Raw genomic sequence first — 16,274 nt, 5'->3', positions numbered from 1 at the left:
TCCATAAAGTTCCATAAAGTCACTATAAACACTGAGTTAGTGAATATTGAACTGCTGCTCCAAAAAATAGGTTCCTGTGAGCTCCTGGCCACAACATTTTCTTTTTTCTTTTTAAAAATTGATTTATTTGAGAGAGAGTGTGAGCGAGAGAGAGAGCATGCTTGCACACAGGATGGAGGGGCAGAGGGAAAGGGAGAGAGAGGTATTCAAGCAGACTCCCCACTGAGGGTGGAACCTGACACAGGGCTCCATCTCACAACCCTGAGATCAGACCTGAGCCAAAACCAAGAGTCAGATGCTTAACCTACTGAGCCACCAGGCACCCCTGGCCACAACATTTTCATCAACTGATCAGTATGTAACCTTGTTGCATGTGTTTCTGCTTAAAGATATCTTAATATATATTGATAACTTATCAACATTGAGCTTGGGGCCAATGGCACTGTGGCTCCTGTCTGAACAAGAGTTATCCAACAGACGTATTTTCTTCTCCCTAAAGCACACCACAGCCTTCCTGCACCTAGGACCACCAGATAACCCCTCAGCACTACACTTGGAAACTGCTTTCAACGGTAAAATTGCCCCCCAAAGCAGAAAAATGTGAGAAACGGTGGCACTTAGGAGAATGTAAAAAGACATTTGTTCACAGTTTCTAAGTGAAAACAAGAAGGCAGAGCAGCTGCTTTGTTTGACCTCGGCCAGGAATGTGGCAACTCAAAGTTTTCATCCCACTGCACATGCGCATGGATGCAAAAGGCCACCAGGCTGTCAAAGAACACTGCAATGGAGTACTGACCCTGGGGTTTCAAATAAATTATAGTGAGTAGGTGACTTCCCAAATATGGAATCCACACTTAATGAGGATCACCTGTACCTACCTGGCAAAGATGTGATGTCTGAGAGTTAATAAAAAAGAAGCATTTAGGATGTACCCTGAATGCAGTAAACACAGGCAAAAATGCTACTTTCTTATGATTCTTATTACCATTGTCCCTGGGAGACTCTAGCCCTGAGTCATTCTGACTTTTTCTGATTCCTAAATCCCTAGGGGGCAGGGTTGAATTTAGTTCCTAGGACATATAAGCCCTTGGAGAAGTTTTGACTTCCATACCTTATAGTCAGCATGATAGCCTCAATTGACAGTATTCCTCTACAGCACTTTATGGCACCCAGTACCTGTACTGTGGACATGTCCAGAAAAAGGCATAATGAGATTTGGGAAGCTCTGGCCCTAGAAGGAATTCCCTGACCTGAAAGGATCCAGACACTCATGGGCATCCTGCCCCTCTGGTCCATTCAGAAACCCTGGTTGGCTCTTATCTTGCAAAGGGCATGCTGACACTGAAAAACCACTCAGTCCCAACACAGGAGATATCCCAATCACACAGGTCTGACCCACTGGACATCTGGACCAAGTAAAGACATATCCTGATCTCCTAGGCAGCCTGGCCATCCAACATCCACTGGCACTGTGGGACATCTGATGCCAGGATACTCTAACCTTCCCAGGCACTCTGACTCTCTCAGTCCTGGGCTTCTCAATAGACACCCTGATTACTGCCACTTGCCTCTCTCTCTGATACATAGCCAGCCCACCAGGACCTCTTGAATCCACAGGGTAATAATTCTAATTCCTGTAAAATCCTAGCCTCTCAAGGAAACCAGTCCCTACAAGACACTCTTACTCTACCACATTCTCTGAACTGCCCAAACATACTGATTTCCTGAATACTTTCACCCTCTGATTCCTAAGAATATTGATTGTACAAGGACACTCTCACTCCATGACAGGTCCATTCAAGTCTATCCAAACCCTCAAGGACCACTAGATCTCCAGAAAACCTGGATCACTTCAGAATACCTGATTTTCACACATTCAGATACTGACAGGGTATGCCAACCTACCTGAAAACTGACAACTTTGGACTTCCAGAGTATCCAGGACTCTCTGAATCGCCAGTCAGTCCAACCTCTAAGACACACTGACTCTTATGAAAACTGTTTGATCTTTTCAAGTTTCCTGGACTTTGTGACTTTCACCTTTCAGGCATCTGATCCTATATGACCTCTTAGAATTTTCTAAACACCCTTCTGTTCCCTTAGGGTATTCTGACCATTTAGGAGGTGTTAATCCGGTAAGACACTTAGAATCTACTTGCTTACCATCCTAAGACAAGGTGAACCCACAAGACACTACTTTCACTACACAAGGATCCTCTGAGATCCTAGACAATCAGGTCCTTATAAGGACACATCAGTTCCTCTGCATAATATAAACACCAGTTCACTCTGAGCATATAAACAACCTGCCTTCTAGGTTATTCAGTCCTAGAAGGAGATCTTAATGTCCCCAAAGACATTCTGACTTCCAGGGCATTCTAACCATCTGAAGTTACTCAGATCCTCCAGTTCATCAGATATCTCAGGAAATTCTAACTGTGCATAGATACCCCACCTATCTGTTCCACAATGACCTTGCAGAAAACGTTAATCATCCAAAATATACTGAACATCTCAGAAATTCTGTTCCTTTGGTCTGATCCTAGAGACACCCTGTGAGTTGGCAGAGTTCAAATTCTGAAGCTATCATGTACTTGTGTGTGACTAGGAGCAAGTTGTTTGATCAGTCTGAGCCTCACCTTCCTCACTTGTAAAATGAATACTAAAATATTCCTTCTGTGTTCCAGGCAGGCAAGAACAGCACATGTCCATGCTGCATAAGGGCCTGTTTTCAGGACACAAGATAATATAGAGAAGCAGTCCCAAGGGTGGGGCCAGAAGCCAGCCTAAATTAATGTTGAGGCCTTTGAATTTGGTATCTTCATATTTATTCTTGAACACAAGATGGATTTGGGACTATGTGGGATGGATCAAAGTAGTCATGCTTTAATAAAGCTTCTAAAAAGAATATAGTCCAATATCCTCTTTACCTTGGGTCAGCGGTGAGATAAAAGCGAAGGCTGTTTTTTTCTTCCACATGCATATCCAATTGTCTCAGTGACATTTTTAATCTGTGTCTTTTTTTTTTTTTAAGATTTTTATTTATTTATTCATGGGAGACACAGAGAGAGAAAGAGGCAGAGACACAGAGAGAGAAAGAGGCAGAGACGCAGAGAGAGAGGCAGAGAGACACAGGCAGAGGGAGAAGCAGGCTCCATGCAGGGAGCCTGATGTGGGACTCGATCCCAGGACTCCAGGACCATGCCCTGGGCCGAAGGCAGGCACTAAAATGCTGAGCCATCCAGGGATCCCCTGTCTCAGTGACATTTATTGAAAACATTTTCCTTTCCTTGCTACTGGGAGGTGTCACTTTTGTCCTAAGCTACATATTTGGCACACACATCTGTTCTGAGTTTTCTATTTGGTTTCATCCTTCTTTCTGCCTGTGCTTGCACCAGTACCACCCTGTCTCAGCTACTATGACTTTGTAAGTTTTAATATCTGGTAGAGCAAGTCTTATCACTTTGCTTTTCTTTGTCAAGAGTATCTTGATTAATCCTGGCCCTCTGCATTTCCATCACATTTGTAACCATAAAAGTATGCTGGGATTATACTGAATATACTAAAAGGATAATTTTAAAAATGAAATGCTAGTTTATTGTCAAATAAGATCAGGATGAGTCTAGGGGTGTAAGAGAAAGGCCTTGTCACTAGGCAGGCTTTGACTAGCAGATTGTTCCTGAGCTCAATAGCAAAGAGTGGGATGAAAGGAGAATGTCTTTTGCCTTTATACTGAAAATTTCAATTAAATATAAAATCTGAGCCACACTTTCCTTCAGAACTGTATTTTCTGTTTTGAAATTATCTGTGGCCATCTTGATTTTTGGCCTTATAAATACCTGGCCTTTTCTGCCTCCCTGCAGATTTTTTTTTTCCTGTTTCCTCTAAAGTCCAGTAATTAACCAGTCCAAAATTTTGCATGAGTTTTTCAGTGAAATTTGACTTACAATTCCTTACATTACAGTGGGATGAAAATACTGTCCAGATTCAAAGGCCCTTTTCAAATTAGAGTCATGAGAAAGGAAAACAATGGCAGCTGTACAAAGATAATGCATTTCCCTTCCCTCTGTCAGACTCACAAGATGACAGGAAAGAGATGAAGACACTCAGTGGTGCATAGAGTATTTTTTTAAGTTGTTCAAGATGAAGGATTCATACTTCCTGATTTCAAAATTTACTTGAAATATATGGTAATCATAAACAGTATGGCACTGGCATGTAACTCGGTGAAATAGAGTAGAAAGCCCAGAAATAAATCCTTACATATAGGGTTGAATGATTTTCAACAGTCGTGCCAAGATTGTTCAATGGGGAAAAGGATGGTCTTTTCAACAAATATTTCTGGGAAAACTGGATATCCATATGCAAAAGAACAAAGCTGGATCTTTACCTTATACCATATACAGAAGTTAATTGAAAAAATGGATCAAAGTCCTATATTTAAAAGTTAAAATATAAAATTTCTAGTGGAAAGTATGGGAGGAAAGCATCATGATGTGGGATTGGGCAGTGATTTGGATGTGACATCAGAATGAAAAGCTTTTGTGTGCCAAAGGATACTATCAAGAGAGTGAAAAGGCAACACACAGAATGGGAGGAAACATTGTAAATTGTATGTTTGATAAGGGTTTAATACCCATAATATATAAGAACTCCTACAGCTCAACAACCAAAACACAACCCGATTTGAAAAATGAATGAAGGACAAATACCCAAGGAAGATATACAAATGGCCGATAAATATATGAAAAGGTGTTCAACATCACTAGCCACTAGAGAAATGCAAATCAAAACCACAGTGAGATACCACATCATACCTATTAGGATGGCCACCACTAAGCAAACAAACACATAAATGGAAAATAACAAGTATTGGCAAGGATGTGGAGAAATCAGAACCCTTGTTCACTGTGAGTAGGAATGTAAAATGGTACAGTTGTTATGGAAAATAGTATGGCAGTTCTTCAAAAAATTAAACAATTGCTACATGATCTGGCAATTCCATTTCTAGGTATGTATCTCCAAAAATCAGAAAGGGACTTGAACAGATATTTTTATAGCAGTGTTCACAGCACCATCAGTCACAAATAGCCAAAAGCTGGAAATAACTCAAATGTCTGTCAACAGATAAATGGATAAACAAAATGTGCTCTACCTACACAATGGAATATCATTCACCCTTAAAAAGAAATAATATTCTGGCACATGTTACAGTAAGAATGGACCTTAAAAACATTATGTTTAGGGCAATAAGCCAGGCAGAAATGGAAAATACATGATTTTCTTTATATGAGCTACCTGGAATGGCCAAATTCATACAGACAGAATGTACAGCGGTGGTGGTTATCGGGGCCTGGGGAGGCTAGAGAAGGAAGAGTTTACTATTTAATGGATACAGAGTTTCAGTTTGGGAAGCTGGAAAAATTCTGGAGATGGACTATGGTGATAGTTTACAATAACGTGACTCTACTCCACGCCACTGTATTGTATGCTTGAAAATGGATAAGATGGTGAATTTTACGTTACGTATATTTTACAATTTCTAAAAATAATCCAAAGACATTAAATTATTCCTTTCATCCAAGAGAAGTTTTCCTTAGTGCTTTGGTTACATTTTCTATTCTATTTCTTACATTCTCTACTTCAGAGATAAAGATTAGCCTCATGTTGATCTCATTGCCTTTTACCTCTTTAACTTTCCTGTTTTGTTTTTGCCTCTTTCTATTGCATCCACTGCAGTTAACTAGAGTTTTTCTCAGTCACTAATTCTATTTTTAGCCTTGTAGTTCCTTACTATTTTAAGGTATTAATAGTATCTAGTAAAGTTGAGGGAAAAATACATACCTTTATGATGTAATTCCTCTTCTATTAGTTTGAACCATAAGAAACTGACTTGTTACAGTTAAAAAACTGGCAAACACCAAAAATCCAGAAATTTCATATGATTCAACTTGATAGTTATATACCTTAGAGGAGTTCTCCCACCCATGGGAAAGATGTTTTCATTATACTATCACTTCTAATAGAAAAAAAAATCCAAATTCTATCAGTAAGGAAATAAATGAGTATGTTTTGCCATATCCATATAATACAAACAAACAATTATCTGTATGCATTAAGGATAACTCTTGAGAGTCCAGGCCACTCCCTAAACCCTCCTTGTTTGGAGAGATAAGCCAGGTTGCCCATTGACCTCATCTTGGACTCCTAGGGCTGCAGTCCCTTGCTGCAGGAATCCTGGCTTCCTATATATCCTTACTGCCCTTGAATCAGAGAGTTCTGCTTTAAGAGTAGGCAAAACAGCAATTCTTTTAAAATGATAAGGTCCTACGCAGGGCTGCCAACATGAAGTAAGTAGCTCTGCTTTAAAGCAGTGTTTCTGAGTTCCAGTGGCTCAACCCAGCCCCAGGCAGATCACCAGAGCAAAAGAAAAAAACTTTCAATGATACTCTTAAATGTGGTAAGACATTCAGGACCACTGCAATAGGTGCAGGGAGCGCTACAATGGAATTTTACAGCGGGAGAGAGAGAGAGAGAGCGGGATCAATGCCAAATTCGGCATGGGCAAATGGGAAGTGCTAGCCAAGGAGCAGGGTAGAGGGCAGTGGATGGAAGATTGCTAAGAAACCACAGGGGTCATGGGTGGGGGATTCTGGCTCAGCTGACCTAACAGGATCCTTGCTGAAAATGGACCAGGGTGAGTAGACAGTCATCTGAAAAATGATGAAGGATGAAGAATCCTATCAGATATGGAGGGTGCTAAGATATCAAGGGTGGGAAGCTCTGGTTAAACGGACTTTGCAGGTTTCTTGCCGAAACTGAGTTTTCTAAGGAAGTAACAGGTGGGCCTCGAAGAAGGTTTGGGAGCAGCGCTAAAGTATGAGTCTGTGTTACCAGCTGCTAGTTAATGGGCTGGGTATCCAAATATCGAAGTATCTGAAATATAGGTGTGGTCCCCATCAGGACTTTGGTTTTATACTAGAAGACAGCTGGACAAAGATTCAGCAAAGATATTTCTGTGGGCAAGTTGATGGTTCACACAAAATTAAAAAGAATCTTAGAACTTTAGGTCTCAGCTTACAGATATAGAGAGCTTTAAAGACATGCATCCCACTTTTATAACAATAACAACAACAAAAGGTGGACAGGTGGAAATTAATGACGTCTTGAGAACTTGTCAGAAAAACAGGTCACAGCTTGATGGTGCAAATGGCTCTCTTGAAATCTGGAGAGAGACAAGTACCTTGATTCAGTGAGACCCAGAACCCGAGTATTTTCTTTACCTGGGACAGAAGTTGCAGTACTCCATACAAGCCAGTCAAAACAAAGTAGAAATTTAATGAGTTGCTAGAGACCAAGTATAAGCTAGCTTGAGAATCAGAAGCTCCCAGGGGCCATAATCATGAGAGGAATTCCCATTTTCTCATAGGCCTTTCTTATAGGAACTCCATCAGGCTCTCCCAGGGAGGATAGGAAGAGTCTGGAGACAGCTCCCCCATAGTGCTGTCTTGGGAACAAAATTTGCCCAGACCAATTCCCCTATGAAAAAAAGTCTTAATCTACAGAGGAAGGGCACTAGCTGAGGGCATTAGTTAAATCCCCTAGCAGCTAGGGAGAAAGGAACTCCACTCAGACCTAGCCACCCATCTTACCTAAGTTAACAAAGCCTCAAGGCATAAAACTGGTACATTCCTGTTGCAGCTGGGGAAAGGGAATTGGGCTGCAGGAATAGCTCTAACCTTAGAGGAGCAGAAACACTGTGAGCAGATGACCCAAACATTCCAAATACTGAGACTTAATCAGAACATTAGAGAACGCCCCTGATCTTTTCCCCATGATCATGGTAACAGATCTCCAACAATAATAATTGTGGGTTACAGGAGGGAGAATTCAAGAGACTTTCCCTGGGCACCCACACAAAAGGGATCCTAAGAAGGAAGGCAAACACTAGAGGAATTTAAAGTTTCTAATTGCCCTAACAACAACTTTCAGAACTGGTAATCGTTAGATAAACAAGCCTAGTACACAACCCAACTCGTGGCTCGATTAACATAAATCCTCATACAAATGTCCTATTTAACTGAGAATTGACTGCTTTATACAACACATCCAGCTTTCAACAAGAAGTTACGAAGCATCCAAAAAGTAAGAAAAAAAATCATGTGAAGAGACAAAATAATGATCAGAAAGAGACATAACACAGATATTAGAAGTATTAGAAAATTTAAAATAAATGTGATTACTAAATTAAAGGTCTAATGGAAGAGGTAGACAAAATGCAAGAACAGATGGGTAACTTTAGCAGGCAGATGGAAACTCTAAGAGTCAGATGGAAGTGCTAGAAATCAAACACATCCTAAGAGAAATAGAGGATGTCTTTGTCTTATCAGTAGACTTGATACAGCTGAGGAAAGAATCAATGAATTTGAAGATAGGATGATAAAAGACTGGAAAAAGTGAGAGGCACCTGGGTGGCTCAGTGGTTGAGCATCTGCCTTTGGCTCAGGTCATGATCCCGGGGTCCTGGGATCAAGTCCTATATCAGGCTGCCCACAGGGCATGATCCTAGAATCCTGGGACCAGGTCCTGTGTCGGGCTTCCCACGGGGAGTTTGCTTCTCCCTCTGCCTATGTCTCTGCCTCTGTGTGTCTCTCATGAATAAATAAATAAAATCTTTAAAGAAAAGAGAAATGAAAAAAAAAAGAGAAATGAATAAGTGTCCGAGATGAATGTTAAAGCAACATTTCAAAAAAGAAGGAATACATGATATAAGATACTTCGATCTGTAGAAAAACAGAGTGTTGGAAAAGGAGTAACTGAAGGCAAAGTAGGTTTCTTCTTTCTTATTTTTAATTGCTATTAAAGATAGTCAATTGTTTAAAGCAACAATAATAATGGTACTTTTGACTGCACATTTCATAGCATGGAAAATGGTTAAATACATAAAATAGTTTCTTATTATTTAAATCTCTTTAAAATATCATTTTTAAAAATACAACTATTAAAACAAAAATACTAACAATGTAGTGTGGGGCTTATAACCTATGTAAAAGTAAAATGTATGACAACTAGAGTACAAAGATCAGGAGAGGAGAAATGAAAGTATACAGTCACAAGGTTCTTGTACATGAAGTAGTCTTGTATTAATTTCAGGTAGAATGTGGTAAGTGAAAGATATATATTACAAACTGTGAAGCACTAACTGCTTACACTAGAAAAGCAAAACTATACACATATGAAATCATGAATTCTACTTTATCTTAAAACTTTGTCAATTATACCTCAATAAAGTTGGACAAGAAAGAGAGAGAGAGAGGTTCTCTTACATCCACTGCCTAAGAGTCGCGCTGTAAGAAGCAACAACCTCTCCTCTTCTCCGCCATCTATCTGGCCGGCAGCCACCAAGGAGCAACCATGTGTGAATATATCTCCATCCACGTTGGCCAGGCTGGTGTCCAGATCAGCAATGCCTGCTAGGAGCTCTATTGCCTGGAACACAGCATTCAGCCCGATGGCCAGATGCCAAGTGACAAGACCATTGGGGGAGGAGATGACTACTTCAACACCTTCTTCAGTGAGATGGGCACTGGCAAGCATGTGCCCAGGGCAGTGTTTGTAGACCTGGAGCCCACAGTCAGTGATGAAGTTCACACTGGCACCTACCGCCAGCTCTTTCACCCTGAGCAGCTTGTCATAGGCAAGAAAGATGCTGCCAATAACTATCTATGCCCGAGGCACTACATCATTAGCAAGGAGATCATTGACCTTGTCTTGGACCGAATTCGGAAACTGGCTGACCAGTGCACGGGTCTTCAGGGCTTCTTGGTTTTCCACAACTTTGGAGGGAGAACTGGTTCTGGGTTCACCTCCCTGCTGATGGAACATCTCTCTGTCGATTATGGCAAGAAGTCCAAGCTAGAGTTCTCCATTTACTGTGTCCACAGCTGTAGTAGAGCCCTACAACTCCATCCTCACCACCCACACCACCCTGGAGCACTCCGATTGTGCCTTCATGGTAGACAACGAGGCCATCTATGACATCTGTCATTGGAAACCTCAATATTGAACGCCCAACCTACACTAATCTAAATAGGTTGATAGGTCAAATTGTGTCCTCCATCACTGCTTCCCTCAGATTTGACGGAGCCCTGAATGTGGATCTGATGGAGTTCCAGACCAACCTGGTGCCCTATCCTTGCATCCACTTCCCTCTGGCCACATATGCCCCTGTCATCTCTGCTGAGGAAGCCTACCATGAACAGCTTTCTGTAGCAGAGATCACCAATGCATGCTTTGAGCCAGCCAACCAGATGGTGAAATGTCACCCTTCGCCATGATAAATACATGGCTTGCTGCCTGTTGTACAGTGGAGACATGGTTCCCAAAGATGTCAATGTTGCCATTGCCACCATCAAGACCAAGCATACCATCCAGTTTGTGGACTGGTGCCCCACTGGCTTCAAAGTGGGCATTAATTACCAGTCTCCCACTGTGGTACCTGGTGGATACCTGGCCAAAGTACAGCAAGCTGTGTGCATGCTGAGCAACACCATAGCCATTGCTGAGGCCTGGGCTCGCCTGGACCATAAGTTTGACCTGATGTATGTCAACTATGCCTTTGTTCACTGGTATGTTGGTGAGGGCATGGAGGAAGGAGAGTCTTCTGAGGCCTGTGAGGACATGGCTGCCCTGGAGAAGGATTATGAGGAAGTTGGTGGGGATTCTGTTGAAGGAGAGGGTGAAGGAGAAGGAGAGGAATACTAAAGTTAAAAATGTCACAAAGGTGCTTCTTTTACAGGGAACCTTATTCTGTTTGAACATTGAAAAGTTATGCTCTGATCAGTTAATTTGTATGTAGCAGTGTATACTCTCATATACAATTACTGACCTATGCTTTAAAACACAACGCTTTGTTACAGACCCAAGCTGTCCATTTCTCTGATGGGTTTGAATAAAGTATTGCCTGTCTTAAATGAAAAAAAAAAAAAGAAAGAGAGAGAAAGAGAGAGAGATGGCAGGGAAAGGGAAGGAGAGAGGGAGACAGGGAAGAAGAGAAAGGTCTTAATCAGTCCTTAAAACAATTTTTAAATAAATTCAACCTTTATCTTAACAAACTGGACAAATGAATGTCTAATTGCAAATGAAACCAAAGTAAGAAGAAGAAAGAACATAACAGAGATCAGACTGTTGACAAAGATTTTTTCCTTGAACAAAACTTGAGTCAACCTCCTGAACCTTTTCTTAGGCCTACTTGTATATTTCCTTGTAAACCCCAGTTTTAGCAAGAACCCTGCAAAATCAGTTTAACCGGAATCTCCCACCCTTGGTATCTGGTCACCCTCTATACCTGGTAGGGTTCCTTATCATCCACCATCTCCCAAATGAGGGGTGTTCATTCTGGTCCTGTTTGGTCAGTCTAACTAGAATCTGCCACTATACCTGGTGTCCCTCTTAGCAATTTTCCATCCACTGCTCTTCACCTTGCTCCTTGGCTATAAATTCTAACTTGTTCATGCTATATTCTGAATTAAGCCTGGTTCTATACTTAGGACTCTTTCCCCCTACTGCAATAATCCTAAATAAAATCTGTTTTGCCACTTTAACTACTGCCAAATTCCGATTTTTCTTTGATGGTATAAATCAATGAAATAGAAAACAGGTATTAGTGAAAATTAATAAAACTGAAGGCTGGTTCACTAAGACAATGAGAAACATGAGAATCTCTAGTAAAGCTGATCAGGGAAAGGAGAAGACAGAAATGACAACTACAAAGAATGACAGAGGTAAATCAGTACAGATTCTACAGATATTAAAAAGAGAGTAAGAAAATATTATGAACTTCATTCCAGTAAAGTTGATAAATCAATGAAAGGGACAATCTTATCAAAGCTAACTCAGCAATAAATAGATGGCCAAAGTAGCTCTGTATCTAAGTAACAACTGAATTATAGTTTTTTTTTTTTTACATTGAATCTATAGTTGATTTGGGGATAATTTACATCTTTATGAGTCTTCCAACCCATTAATATGATCTTTCTTTCCATGTATCAGTCTTTAATTTTTATTAAAATTATATAATTTTATAGTATAGTTTTATAGTTTCCTATGTTAAGGTCTTGCATATCCTTCAATACCTTAAAATTTAATAAATTTTTACATTATTGTAAATTATATCTTTTTAAACATTCCATTTAATTTTTGTTTTTATATAAAATACAACTGAATTTTATATTAACTTTACATTCAGCAATCTTGATTATCTAATCTATTATTCACGTAATCTATATTATTATGAATGTTCTATATTCACAACCTGGTCATCTGCAAATACCAAGTTTCATTTCTTCTTTTGGAATGGCACTGTTTAGCATTTCTTTTTGTTGTCTTCTTGCAATGGCTAAGAACTCTATTTTGAATAGAAATTGCAATGGCAAGCTTCATTTTCCTGTTACTAATGTCAGAGGAAAAGCTGTCAACACTTTAGTCAGAATTATATTTACTGTTATTCTAGTCTTGAATGTCTTCTATTTATTTTCTAAGAGTTTTTATTATGAATAAATTTGATACTTCTATATCTACTAAGATGATCACATGATTATTCTTTATTCCACTATTATCATGGTGACAGCAATTGAGCCTTTTGAGTGTTAAACTAATCTTGCATTTCTGAAATAAACCAGACTTGGTCATGATAACATATATGTGAAGGGGAGCGTTGGATTTAGTTTACTAATAATGTGTTTAGGATTTTTACATTTTCATGAAAAATATTCACCTTTATCTTTCCTTTTGAAAAATGTCCTTATTCAATTTTGGTATCACAGATACTATGGCTTCATAAAATGGAGGGGGAATTAGTTTTTTTCTATTACATGGAAGAGCTCTATCTCAAACATTTGGTAGATTCACTAATGTCACCATCTGGGTGTGGGGGATTTCTTATGAGATTTTTAATTAGGAGGCAATTACTTTAAATCTTGTAGAATTATTCAAATTTTGTTTTTTTAATAAATTTATTTTTTATTGCTGTTCAATTTACCAACATACAGAATAACACCCAGTGCTCATCCAATCAAGTGCCCCCCTCAGTGCCCGTCACCCATTCACCCCCACTCCCCCCCTCCTCCCCTTCCATCACCCCTAGTTCATTTCCCAGAGTTAGGAGTCTTTATGTTCTGTCTCCCTTTCTGATATTTCCCACACATTTCTTCTCCCTTCCCTTATATTCCCTTTCACTATTATTTATATTCCCCACATGAATGAGAACATATAATGTTTGTCCTTCTCCAACTGACTTACTTCACTCAGCATAATACCCTCCAGTTCCATCCACGTTGAAGCAAATGGTGGGTATTTGTCGTTTCTAATGGCTGAGTAATATTCCATTGTATACATAAACAACATCTTTATCCATTCATCTTTCGATGGACACCGAGGCTCCTTCCACAGTTTAGCTATTGTGGACATTGCTGCTAGAAACATCAGGGTGCAGGTGTCCCGGCGTTTCATTGCATCTGAATCTTTGGGGTAAATCCCCAACAGTGCAATTGCTGGGTCGTAGGGCAGGTCTATTTTTAACTCTTTGAGGAACCTCCACACAGTTTTCCACAGTGGCTGCACCACTTCACATTCCCACCAACAGTGTAAGAGGGTTCCCTTTTCTCTGCACCCTCTACAACATTTGTGGTTTCCTGCCTTGTTAATTTTCCCATTCTCACTGGTGTGAGGTGGTATCCCATTGTGGTTTTGATTTGTATTTCCCTGATGACAAGTGATGCAGAGCATTTTCTCATGTGCGTGTTGGTCATGTCTATGTCTTCCTCTGTGAGATTTCTCTTCATGTCTTTTTGCCTATTTCATGATTGGATTGTTTGTTTCTTTGCTGTTGAGTTTAAGAAGTTCTTTATAGATCTTGGAAACTAGCCCTTTATCTGATAGGTCATTTGCAAATATCTTCTCCCATTCTGTAGGTTGTCTTTTAGTTTTGTTGACTGTATCCTTTGCTGTGCAAAAGCTTCTTATCTTGATGAAGTCCCAATAGTTCATTTTTGCTTTTGTTTCTTTTGCTTTCGTGGATGTATCCTGCAAGAAGTTACTGTGGCTGAGTTCAAAAAGGGGTGTTGCCTGTGTTGTCCTCTAGGATTGTGATGGAATCTTGTCTCACATTTAGATCTTTCATCCATTTTGAGTTTATCTTTGTGTGTATGGTGAAAGAGAGTGGTCTAGTTTCATTCTTCTGCATGTGGATGTCCAATTTTCCCAGCACCATTTATTGAAGAGGCTGTCTTTCTTTCAATGGATAGTCTTTTCTCCTTTATCGAATATTAGTTTATCATAAAGTTCAGGGTCACTTCTGGGTTCTCTATTCTGTTCCATTGATCTATGTGTCTGTTTTTGTGCCAGTACCACACTGTCTTGATGACCACAGCTTTGTAGTACAACCTGACATCTGGCATTGTGGTGCCCCAGATATGGTTTTCTTTTTTAAAATTCCCCTGGCTATTCAGGGTCTTTTCTGATTCCACACAAATCTTAAAATAATTTGTTCTAACTCTCTGAAGAAAGTCCATGGTATTTTGATAGGGATTGCATTAAACGTGTATATTGCCCTGGGTAACGTTGACATTTTCACAATATTAATTCTTCCAATCCATGAGCATGGAATATTTTTCCATCTCTTTGTGTCTTCCTCACTTTCTTTCAGAAGTGTTCTATAGTTTTGAGGGTATAGATCCTTCACCTCTTTGGTGAGGTTTATTCCTAGGTATCTTATGCTTTTGGGTGCAATTGTAAATGGGATTGACTCCTTAATTTCTCTTTCTTCAGTCTCATTGTTAGTGTATAGAAATGCCACTGATTTCTGGGCATTGATTTTGTATCCTGCCACGCTACCGAATTGCTGTATGAGTTCTAGCAATCTTGGGGTGGAGACTTTTGGGTTTTCTGTGTAGAGTATCATGTCATCGGTGAAGAGGGAGAGTTTGACTTCTTCTTTGCCAATTTGAATGCCTTTAATGTGTTTTTGTTGTCTGATTGCTGAGGCTAGGACTTCCAGTACTATGTTGAATAGCAGTGGTGAGAGTGGACATCCCTGTCTTGTTCCTGATCTTAGGGGAAAGGCTCCCAGTGCTTCCCCATTGAGAATGATATTTGCTGTGGTCTTTTCGTAGATGGCTTTTAAGATGTTGAGGAATGTTCCCTCTATCCCTACACTCTGAAGAGTTTTGATCTGAAATGTATGCTGTATTTTGTCAAATGCTTTCTCTGCATCTAATGAGAGGATCATATGGTTCTTGGTTTTTCTCTTGTTGATATGATGAATTACATTGATTGTTTTACGGTGTTGAACTAGCCTTGTGTCCCAGGGATAAATCCTACTTGGTCATGGTGAATAATTTTCTTAACGTATTGTTGGATCCTATTGGCCAATATCTTGTTGAGAATTTTTGCATCCATGTTCATCAGGGATATTGGTCTGTAATTCTCCTTTTTGGTGGGGTCTTTGTCTGGTTTTGGAATTAAGGTGATGCTGGCCTCATAGAACTAATTTGGAAGTACTCCATCTCTTTCTATCTTTCCGAACAGCTGTAGTAGAATAGGTATGGTTTCTTCTGGGAAGCCATCTGGCCCTGGACTTTTGTGTCTTGGGAGGTTTTTGATGACTGCTTCAATTTCCTCCCTGGTTATTGGCCTGTTCAGGTTTTCTATTTCGTCCTGTTCCAGTTTTGGTAGTTTGTGACTTTCCAGGAATGCATCCATTTCTTCTAGATTGCCTAATTTATTGGCGTATAGCTGTTCATAATATGTTTTTAAAATCGTTTGTATTTCCTTGGTGTTGGTAGTGATCTCTCCTTTCTCATTCATGATTTTATTAATTTGAGTCTTCTCTCTCTTCTTTTTAATAAGGCTGGCTAATGGTTTATCTATCTTATTCATTCTTTCAAAGAGCCAACTCCTGGTTCTGTTGATCTGTTCCACAGTTCTTCTGGTCTCAATTTCGTTGAGTTCTGCTCGAATCTTTATTAACTCTATTCTTTTGCTGGGTGTAGGATCTATTTGCTGTTTTTTCTCTAGCTCCTTTATGTGTAAGGTTAGCTTTTGTATTTGAGTTCTTTCCAGTTTTTGAATGGATGCTTGTATTGAGATGTATTTCCCCCTTAGGACTGCTTTTGCTGCATCCCAAAGATTTTGAATGGTTGTATTTTCATTCTCATTAGTTTCCATGAATCTTTTTAATTCTTCCTTAATTTCCTGGTTGACCCTTTCATCTTTTA

General features: G+C 39.7%; 2 protein-coding genes and 1 pseudogene across 3 annotated transcripts in view; 2 read left to right on the top strand and 1 right to left on the bottom strand.

Moving 5' to 3' along the window:
• Nucleotides 1–16,274, bottom strand: part of PROP1 (PROP paired-like homeobox 1) — a 45,825-nt gene that overhangs the window by 7,093 nt on the left and 22,458 nt on the right. The window lies entirely within an intron of this gene.
• Nucleotides 1–16,274, top strand: part of LOC140642013 (olfactory receptor 1f45-like) — a 69,462-nt gene that overhangs the window by 41,471 nt on the left and 11,717 nt on the right. The gene's annotated exons all lie outside the window — the stretch shown is intronic.
• Nucleotides 9,415–10,982, top strand: LOC140640838 (tubulin alpha-1A chain-like; annotated as a pseudogene).

The sequence above is a fragment of the Canis lupus genome, chromosome 10 (genome assembly GCF_048164855.1).
Source record: "Canis lupus baileyi chromosome 10, mCanLup2.hap1, whole genome shotgun sequence".
In the NCBI taxonomy this organism is placed as follows: Eukaryota; Metazoa; Chordata; class Mammalia; order Carnivora; family Canidae; genus Canis; species Canis lupus.
This window is presented reverse-complemented; position numbering and strand designations above follow the sequence as displayed.